Source organism: Tamandua tetradactyla, chromosome 7 (genome assembly GCF_023851605.1).
Source record: "Tamandua tetradactyla isolate mTamTet1 chromosome 7, mTamTet1.pri, whole genome shotgun sequence".
Lineage (NCBI taxonomy): Eukaryota > Metazoa > Chordata > Mammalia > Pilosa > Myrmecophagidae > Tamandua > Tamandua tetradactyla.
The window spans coordinates 38837112-38847470 of record NC_135333.1 but is presented as its reverse complement, the minus strand read 5'-3'; the positions used below and the strand labels follow the sequence as shown (position 1 = coordinate 38847470).

At 55.7% G+C, this 10359-nt stretch overlaps 1 pseudogene; it reads left to right on the top strand.

Moving 5' to 3' along the window:
• The first annotated feature begins 2204 nt into the window (after nt 1–2204).
• Nucleotides 2205–4580, top strand: LOC143690425 (small ribosomal subunit protein eS6 pseudogene; annotated as a pseudogene).
• Nucleotides 4581–10359: the final 5779 nt, after the last annotated feature.

Genomic DNA, 10359 nt, shown 5'->3' with positions numbered 1-10359 from the left:
CAGTTCAAATAGCCATGCTTCCCAAAAATGCCATCCACACTCCTGATTGTTCTAGCTACACTCACGGCATGTCTGCGATGTGGCTGGTGCCTTGTGACACCCCCGACCGCCCCCTACAGGTGCCCAGTTTTCAATTGAGTAAATTGAGTCCCAGAGAGGTGAAGTGACTGGCATGAAGCCAGTCGGAGCTGGGGTGCTGATGGGATCTGACTGGCTTCACTCCCACCTCCACCCCCACCCCAATTTAAACAAAGTCCCCAGAATCCCAAGCTGTTTAGGAGGAAACAGGTCTTGGGATCCTCCTCTGATACCTAGGGGATTTGGGCTCAGAGAGGGGCAGTGGCTGGCTCCAGGTCACACAGCATAGCCAAAGCCCCCTAGGATGGGTCCCTCTTAGGTCTACCCCGTGGTCTGCCAGCCAGTGGGGAGTATATGAGCTTGCCCCCATCATCCAGGACCACCCCGACAGTGCTCACACCTGGATGGGATCAGGATGGAGACGGGGGCTTGTTAAGACACAGGATCCTGGTGCCCCTCTCCCCCACGGATGAGCAGGGAAGGACAGAGGCCCAGGAATCGGCATTTTCTCAAACACCATTATCAATCTGGGTGCAGGTGGTTTGGGACAACCCCTCCAAGAGTCCCTAGCGTACTCCTCAGGTTAGGACTCTCTGGGTTGCGCCCTGCGTAGGAGGTCTGAGGGGGCCACACAGGGAGAGGCTGCCACGCTTACCCCCAGGTCCAGCCCAGGGAACAGTGGCTGGCCTGCCCGGCCAGCCCCCAGAGTCAGACGCAGCCCACACTGCCCTGACATCCAGAACCTGGGCGGCTGTGGCTGTTCCACACGTCCTCATGGCAGCAGCACACATGTCACTGCTGCCCCATACCACAGACAAGGACATGGAGGGCCCGGGAGGAAGTGGCCTGGGTGGCAGGGCTGAGACCACATCCCATGACCCGCAGGCCAGCGGTACTCCCCCGGTCACACCCCGCCTCCACCCCCCTCCTACCCTCCCTGCTTGGCTGGAAAAAGTCTTGGAAAGCGCCAGGGCCCTGCTCAGGGCATGTGGACAAGCTCCAGTAACGACGTGGGTTCGCTAGAGGCTCTGACCCCTGCCCGATATCCCTGCCTGTCAAGGGATGTGGGGGACCCCCAGGCTGGGACTGCACAGACCCCAAAATGCCCCAGCCTGAGGCCGCTGCCGTTGGACCTGCCTCCCACCTGGAACGGCCGCCGGCTCTGCAGGGCCAGCTCCCAGCCAGGAAGGTGGCTGGAGGCCCAGGCGAGGCCAGGGTGGGAGCCGCGCCCGCCGGGACCCGACGCCCAGGAGAGGCGTCTCCCTCCCTCACCATCTTTGTTTGCCCTATGAAGGGGGGCAAGGGAAAGGGAGAGAGAAGCGTGCAGGGACGGCGCTTGGGGAGGGAGATGGGGAGACAAGGCGGCTGGATAAGGCGCTGGGCAGAGACCCGAGAGGGGCGCCCAAGGGATGGAGAGTCAGAGAGGAAGGGGCGGGGCGGGGGGTGGGGGGATGAGCCCGAGAGGCCCCGGGGGACAGAGGGCGGGGCACGTGGGACCCCAGCAACCCCAGAGGGCCTTCCTGTGCCCCGACAGATGCCGTCCCGACCCCCACCCCATCCCGTGTCCCCGTACTCAGCGACACACACACGCACTCACGCGAGCGCGCCGCTCTGCCGGCGCCGCCCCGGAGCTCCAGCCTTCCGCAGAGGCCCGCGTGTCACCCCCGGGCCCGCCAGGACCCTCCCCCGGCGGGGCCTCCGGGACCCGGGCGCCGCCGCTCACCTTGCTCCCCGCGCCGCCGCCGCCGCCGCTGCCACCGCGCAAAGCTGGAGCCGGAGCCGGAGCCGCGGGGCCGGGGGAGGGGTCTGCGGAGGCCCCACCCCCGCCCCGCTCCGCTCTCCCGGCCCGCGCGGGGGCGCCCGAGGCTGCGGCGGCCTCCGCTGGCCTCCCCGGGACTCCCCGGGAGCTGCGGAAACGACCTGCCTGAGTGAGGGAACTTCGGCCGCCGGCCAGCACCCACGCGCACGCGGGTCGGAGACAGGGCGCTGCCCTCCCTGGGAGCTGGAGACTTGGGGGCTGCAAAGCCGAGAACCCCTCCCCGAAACCCCCAGGGCCGGCGGCGCCCTCGGGGGCGGGGGAGTGGGGCAAGGGCTGCTCAAGCCCACTCCAGCGGCCCAGATCCTCAATGGTCGCAAACATCCGCCTAAAGGTGTCCCGCTCCCATGTACCCAGGAGGAAAAATCAGACTCTTTCTCTGGCCCGGGAGTCAGAGTCTTGGGCAGAAGGAGGGAAGAGGTATGGAGTAAACAAACGATGGGGGATCCAGTGATCTAAATTGCCCAGTACTGTGGCTCTCCACGTGTGGTACCTGCTCCATCAGCATCACCTGCGACCTTGTTAGAGCCACTCATTCCAGAGCCCTGCCCCAGACCTACTGAATGAACTCTTGGGGTGGGGCCTAGGAATCTTAACCTGATTTCTGAGATTATTACCCTGGTGGAAACATCTGGCATCTCATACCCCCTCGATATCCAGCACCCACATCCCACACCCCCAGCCCACACTCTCCATCCAGCAGGCCCACCCCACCCTGTCGTGTGTCTAAAAGGGTATCTTTTCATGCTCACTGTTGAGTCCCCCCTCCCCCTTTGTAATGCTGTGGGGATGCGCCCGTGTATTGGGGCTGGCGTGGGTTCCAGGGATGCCCTGGCAGAATGTTCGCTCAAGACTGGGTGGGAATCATGAAGCCTTATCCCCCCACCAGGCCACCTGATGGGGACCTTCCAGTGGTGCTGATGGTTACTGGTTATTAAACGGTTTTAGTTTGTAGCAGTTGTTTTAAAGGTTTAAAATGCAATTATGCAAATATTTGCAGCTATATTTAGTACTAAAAACATACCCCCACCCCCCACCCCCATTCATTGAGCCGTTGGATGTTAAGCCACCCACACCTCCAGAATCAGGGGTAGCACGGGACTGGTCAAGCAGCAGATGCTTCTGGTGATCGGCATCCAGGAGGGGAGCATGCTGATGGGGTGGCCGAGGTCTGGCAGTGGGTTGTCTGCCTGGGTGCAGACAGGGTGATGCATCTGGACCAAGGGAACAGCTGGGGCACACACCAGGGGCTCACCATGTTGCAGATGTGTCTGAACTGGTCAGATGGTGCATGGAGGGAGTGCTGGGGGTGAGGCTGATGGGGTGCCAGGCTGGGCAGGAGGTGTAGCCCTCGGCCTGCAAACAGACCCTCCTGGCCTTGGGGGATCTTGAAGTCATTGAGTCCCACCTCTTGGAATCATGACCACCAGGCCCCAACCCCCGTTTCTCTTTTTAGACTAAACCTCGTCATTTTGAGATCATTGTAGAGTCATAGCAGTTGGAAGAAATATAACAAGAACCTTGTACCCTTTACCTGCTTTCCTCCAGTGGTAATATCTTTTTTTAAAAAATATTTTTATTGACATATCTTCAAACACACACAGCCCATAAATGGTGTGCAATTAGTGGCTCACAGTATCATCACATAGTTGTGTATTCATCACCGTGATCATTTTTAGAATATTTGCATCACTCCAGAAGAAGAAATAAAAAGAGGAAAGAGAAAACTCGTACATTCCATACCCCTTACCCCTCCCTCTCATTGACCACTAGTGTTTCCATCTACTCAATTTATTTTACCCCTTTTCGCCCCTATTATTTATTTATTTTTTGTCCTTTTTTTTACTCACCTGTCCATACCCTGGGTAAAAGGAGCATCAGACACAAAGTTTCCACAATCACACATTGTAAAAGTCATACCATTAGACAGTCGTCTTCAAGAAGCAAGGCTGCTCTTTCTCGTGGCGCCTCGGAGGCGGTCGAAGCTCATTGAAGTGGACGATGAACGCAAACTATGCACCTTTTATGAGACACGAATGGCAACGGAAGTTGCTGCTGACGCTCTGGGCGAAGAGTGGAAGGGTTATGTTGTCCGAATCAGTGGTGGAAACGACAAACAAGGTTTCCCCGTGAAGCAGGGTGTCTTGACCCATGGTCGTGTGCGCCTTTTACTGAGTAAGGGGCATTCCTGTTACAGACCAGGAAGAACTGGAGAAAGAAAGTGCAAATCTGTTAGGGGTTGCATTGTGGATGCCAATCTGAGTGTTCTCAACTTGGTTATTGTAAAAAAAGGAGAGAAGGAAATTCCTGGACTGACTGATACTACTGTGCCTCGTCGCCTCGGGCCCAAAACGGCCAGCAGAATCCGCAAACTTTTCAGTCTCTCTAAAGAAGATGATGTCCGCCAGTGTGTTGTGAGAAAGCCCCTGAACAAAGAAGGTAAGAAACCCAGAACCAAAGCACCCAAGATTCAGCGTCTTGTTACTCCACGGGTCCTGCAACATAAACGTCGGCGTATTGCCCTGAAGAAACAGCGCACTAAGAAAAATAAGGAAGAGGCTGCAGAATATGCTAAACTTTTGACCAGGAGGATGAAGGAGGCCAAAGAAAAACGCCAGGAACAGATGGCCAAGAGACGGAGGCTGTCCTCTCTAAGAGCTTCTACCTCTAAGTCTGAGTCCAGTCAAAAATAAGATTGACAGTAGAGTTACAAATAAATAAGATCAGTGATTTAAAAAAAAAAAAAAAAAAAGAAGCAAGGCTACTGGAACACAGCTCAACAATTTCAGGTACTTCCTCCAGCCACTCCAATATACCATAAACTAAAAAGGGATGTCTATATAATGCATAAGAATAGCCTCCAGGATAAACTCTAGACTCTGCAGTGGTAACATCTTGCCATCCCCCTGTGCAGGATCTCAGCCAGGTATTGCCATCAATGCCATGAGGACACAGCACATCTCCAGCACTGCAGGGTCCCTCATGCTGCCCATTTAGAGTTTCACCCTCCTACCCCAACACCCCCTGGCAATCGCTCATCATTCCTCCATCTCTCTAATTTTGCCATTTTAAGAATGCTATATAACTGGAATCATATATTATGTTTGGAATTGTTTGTTTTCAGCATAATTCCCTGAAGATTCTTCCAAGCTGCTCCCTGTATCAATAGTTAACTCATTTTTCATTGCTGAGTAGTACTCCATGAGATGGGTGGATGTATCACAGTTTGTTTAACCATTCACTTGTTGAAGGATATCTGAGTTGTTTCCAGTTTGGGGATATTCACGAATAAATCTGCTACTAACATTCCTGTATAACTTTTGGTGTCAACATAAGCTTTCATTTTGATTCTTTTAAAGTTAATTTTTGGGTCAAGTGTGAGGTTTAGAAAGAGGTTCATTTTTTTGGACTCTGGGTGACCAGTTGCTTCAGCGCCATTTATTGAAAACTCCATCCTTCCTGTATCTAATTGCTTTTGCATCTTTGTGAAAAAAAAATCAGCTGGGCATATTGGTGCGGATTAGCCACTTCTTTGTTTTGAAGCCATAGGACGTCAGAGATCATTAGGCTGGAAGATTCCCCAGGGGCCAGGAATTCAGGATCCCAGGAGCCAAGCCTTGTCCCTGACACAGAGGGAAAACCTCTCCAAAGCTGTTTCAAGCCCCCATCAGCCTCCTACCAAAGAACATGTAAAGGGCTTCTGAACCCAGCTTGCCAGGTGTCTCAGCTTGGCTTCTGCCACCGCCAGGTCTGCACTGGTGCTGGTGGCCTCTGAGACTTGGCCAGAATGGCTCCTGCCCAGGTGGATGCCATGCCACTGAATCTACCCAAGAACCTCCCAGGTGAGGAGAGGCAGACCCCAAGTGCTGATTGTGTCCTTGCTATGTGAGGGGCATTGCGGAGGAGGTGGCCCCTGCCAGAGACGTTGAGGACTGTTCATTTCCAGGTGGGCAGATATCACCTGCTCAGTTGTGCACAAATGTTCCTGGGCAGGGCACCAAGAAAGCTCCGTCCCCCTGGCCTGAAGACCAGCCTGTCTCTCATTTCCTGCCACAGCATGATGCTATCCTGGCTGGGATAGAGCCCCAGAGAGAGGAGGCACCAACTTGAGTTCTGCCAGGATGCTTCAGCCCCATGCTGCAGCTCAGGGCCATCCCTCCTTGGCTGGGTGGGAGCTTGCTGACTTTAATCTCTGCAAGGAACAAAAGCACTGCACACAGAGCCTACAGGGCCTGGAACCAGTGGCAGTGTGGTTTCCCAAGGGCAGGGGAGGTGAGTCAGCACTGAGGGTCTGCCCTGTATCCTTACCCTTAAGATAGGAACCGAGGGGCAGGGAGGTTGGGTGAGCTGCCGAGATCTCCCAGCACACACAGGATTTGAGCAGCCAGTTGCCAGGACCCCCCCTGTGGCCTTTCCAGGAAAGATTTGGGAAAGACTCTTCCCTGACGAGTTCCTAACCTGGGGCCTAAGGACTGTTCAGAATAACTGCGTGGTGCTGGTGATGGGGACCAAGCCCTTGCATTGTGCCGGGGGCTTTGCAGAGAATGTTTTATCTCCTCCATCACATTTGACTCTTACAGGAGCTGGCACATAGCCTAAGGAGTCTGGGGCACAGAAAGGTCAAGCAGCTAGCCAAAGATCACACAGCTGGGGTGTGGCAGAGCCAGGGCAGGCTGAATTCTTGACCCTGGGAGGTCATCCAGGTGAGTGCACAGTTTGCAGTCCAAAAGGGACACCTTTGAGAGGGAAAGGGGGCAAGACAGCAGGATGTTTGGACACTCCAGGTGGGCCACCCATGGGGGAATGTGTGGCCCTGCGTGTTCAAGGTTGCATTACAGAATCTCAAGGACTGAGATACCTGGCTGACTGCTTCAAGGCCAAGTGGAACACTGGATCAATTCCTGGGTTGCTGGTGAGTGCAGTGACAGAGCTGTCTCTTTTACAGCTTACTTTGTTCTAATTTGGAGATCGATCTGTGTTTTAGCCTTGTATATATATTTTAAGCATCAGTAGTTCTTAAGATGCCAGTTCTAGTAAATATGACTGTTTTAAAAGAAAATACTTTTACTGGGTGAGTCCTTGGGTGCTTCTAGGTGCTTTCTATGTATGACTCAAACAGCTTCCCTTCCCTCTCTCTTCCCTTGCCTTGCTCTGCTTTTCTTCCTGAAACTTGGCTCTGGCGTTATTATCTATCATTGGTGATTTCTTTATTGTTTAGTTCCTCCATAGGGATGTAAACTCCCTCAGAGAAAGGACTTGGTTCTTTTCTTTCCCAAAGTACCCCCAGTATTTAGATCAGAGTCCCACACTTGGTAGGTGCCTAGTCGATGTTTAGCTGAATGGATGGATGAATGAATGACGATGTCACGAGCAGGCTGCTCACTTTTCCTTTTCCCCCACAGGATCTGTTCACTGCCAGCTTTGGGTTCCCCATGGCTGACCCTGGAGGACTGCCTCCCCTGTGGGTGTCTGGGGAGCTTCCACCAATGGGAAACAGCAGCTGGAGGTGGGAAGGTGGCAGGAGAGAGAGGATGGGGTGTCTCTTCCCCTGGCACCCTGTCCTTTTGTGTCAGCACTGGCTCTGTCCCTCTCTGTGTCCACAGCTACTGTGAATGGCCCCTCCACTGCCTCCACTCCTTCTGGCTTCCAGTGGATGGTGGTGGCTTCTAGCCACTCTTGTCCCTGGAGCCCACCTACACCTTGTAAATGTCCCTTTATTTAGTCCGCTTGTTTGAACTGCTTGGGGTAAATCCTGTCCTCTGCTGGGATCTTGAGGCTCAGAGTGGTTATAAAACCTGTCAGGGCCATGCACCGAGCAATGACCGAGGGAGGATTCGAATGCAGAATTCCCTGGCTTAAAGCCTGTACTCCTGGCTTTTGGGGGTTTCGAGCTCTTTTTCTCTGTGGGGCCCAGGGTTGGGGGCAAGCGTGAAGGTGACCCTGAGCACTCAGGAGGCAGCCGGGACCCTGAGAGAGCTCCATGGCCTCCACCAGCCCACCCACCTCTTCCTCTCCACACCCGTCAGCGCTGAGGATGTCTCTGATCCTGGCAGGAAACTCCAGCAGGCGCATCCAGGCCACGGGGCCCATCCGTGGGTCACATGAGGCTGTGGGAAACTGCCCAGGGAGGCTCAGGGGTGGCCCCTGCTCCACCCACGGGGGTGGCCTGACCTCCCATTTCCTCCTCTTCCTCTCTAGATGGCCAGGTGTGGGCAAGTCCCTGTCTTGGGCCAGGTTTGTCCAGGAGGGTGTAGAGACACAGGCAAGGTGGGAGGGAGGACCCAGGCCCGGGGCTGGGAGACCAAGGCCGACTTCCTTATCAAGGGACCCGCCCGCTCCGTGACTCAGTTCCGTGTCCCCGACATGGGGCTGTCACACCTGCCGGTTTCATAGGTACCTTCTTTCATTTATATTGATCGACTCATTAAAAATATTTAATGAGCCTCTGCTCATGGCCTTGCATGGAAGAAAAGTGCTTTGCAAATCTAAATTCTTGTCAAACGTAGTTATCCGATGGGTGAGCCCTGCCGCCTCCCACCGCTGTCCTTATGGAGCCTGAGCCCCCAAAGCCCCCCGTGGTCCTCCCCCGAGATCCGCACTGGCCTGAAGCTTTGGCTCCCATAGTGGCTCCCACAGGGCTCTTGACAAGGAGCGGGGCCACAGAAGGAAGGTGGATGTCCAGCCCTAGTCCCCAGGACAGCGGCATCTGTCCCTAGAGGTGGAAAGCTCCTTAGCAGCTGGAGCCTGGTGACCGGCAGGCGGACAGCAGCGCTCGGCCTCTGCAGCATGCTGTACCCAGTTACCCCCATCCAAGACTGAGCACCCTGCTCCCCCTGCAGCGGCCTGGGGGGGCCTGTCTTTTCCAGGCAGATCTGCAGGGCGTGACCTCAGGTGGAAAAGGCAGTTGCTACGTAGTGTGAGGTGATTTGACGGGAAAACCAGGTGTTCTGAGTGGTGAGGGGTCATTTGCCTGCCGCCCCCGCCCCTCCTCCCTCCCCCCCACTGTGTGCTGCTTCTCTTGTGCCCTGTGGCTTCTAAGATTTGGCCTTTTGTCTCAGACACCCGGTGCAATGCTGGCATTTAGGCAAGCCCGGTTCCCTCCTCTCCTGGGGTGACCCCTGGGTCGGTTGACCAGGAGCAGGCACAGCACCGGCGGACCTGCCCGTTCTGGCTTCTCTTCCTCCTGGCGTGGACAGTCCTGTGGGCGGGAGCCTGGCTCTCAGCTCTACGTACCCCTGGAGCGACTCAGAGCCCGGTGCACGGCAGGTACCCGGTGAAGGCCTGGCGACAGGTGATGGATCTTGAGGGCGCTGCATGTCTTTGGTGCCCAAGAGGCCTTCGGGAGCCCACCTGAGCCCCGTGTGCCCCACCTCTGCACACAGGCGCAGGCTGTTGGGGAGGACGTCATAGGAGCCGACGGGAGGTAGAAGGACTTGGTCACCAGCCAGGCCGAGATCCCCACCCTCTGGTCTGTGGTCCAGGGCCATTGGGGTGGAGAGCCTCGCCCACAGCTGTGGTCACTCTTGGAGCTTCCAGAAATCATAGTGCTGGGAATTGGAGACTGCACTGAGCAGCCCAGGGGATGGACAGACCTGGGGGAAGGCCCTGAGGGCAGGGGGTGCCCAGAGCCAATGGGAGGGTTTGGTGGGTCTGGAAGGACCCCCGACTCCATCTCTTCCCATTTAGTAAGTCCAGATGGGAACCCAGGACTTTCGACAGCAGCTAGGACTTTTGCACCGAGCTGGAAGTGCCAGCTCCACCCGGATGACAAGCTCACCCCAGCAAGCTTGTTTTGAGTGGCAATTTCCATGTGTCCCAATGCCGGATCTCTCCTCTTGGAAAAGTTCCATCCTGTCCCCTGCCTTGGCCCCCCCTACCCCTGGGTTCCTGGGACTTCCAGCTGGCTCCGGGCTGCCTCACTGCCCCACTGAATTTCCCTACGTCCTGCATGAGACCTGGGTCCCTGGAGACCTCAATGCAAAGCTCAGGCCCCTGTACCCCTCCCCTACCCCCACCCCCACCCCCGAGTCCAAGCATGCTGTGCATCACATTACTTTCCTGAACATTTGCAGAGTGGTGGTGGGGTCCCATATTCTGCCCCCTACAGCCCCCCTCCTCTGGGGACCCCTCCCTCTTCTGCCCTTCTCAGGCTTCAAGAGGTCAGCTGCTCCCAGACAACTCGGCAAGACAATTTCCCTGCAGAGGTGGGGCTCTCCCTGGGAAGCAGACCCCTTCTAGCTGCTGAGAGCTGTGTTTCCCTCGCTGTATTACACGCTGGGAATACTATAAATGGTGTCTGTGTTCTAATTTCTCCATATACGTTCTTTTAGCCACGTCTTCTCCTTGTCGCTGTGTCTGTGGGCGATGGCTAAGCCTCCTCTCCTTTGTTCTGAGACTCCGGGTGGTTGAGTCTGCTTGCTTCCATCCTCGCGCTCCTCCTTGGCCCACTGCATTTCCCTGTGCAG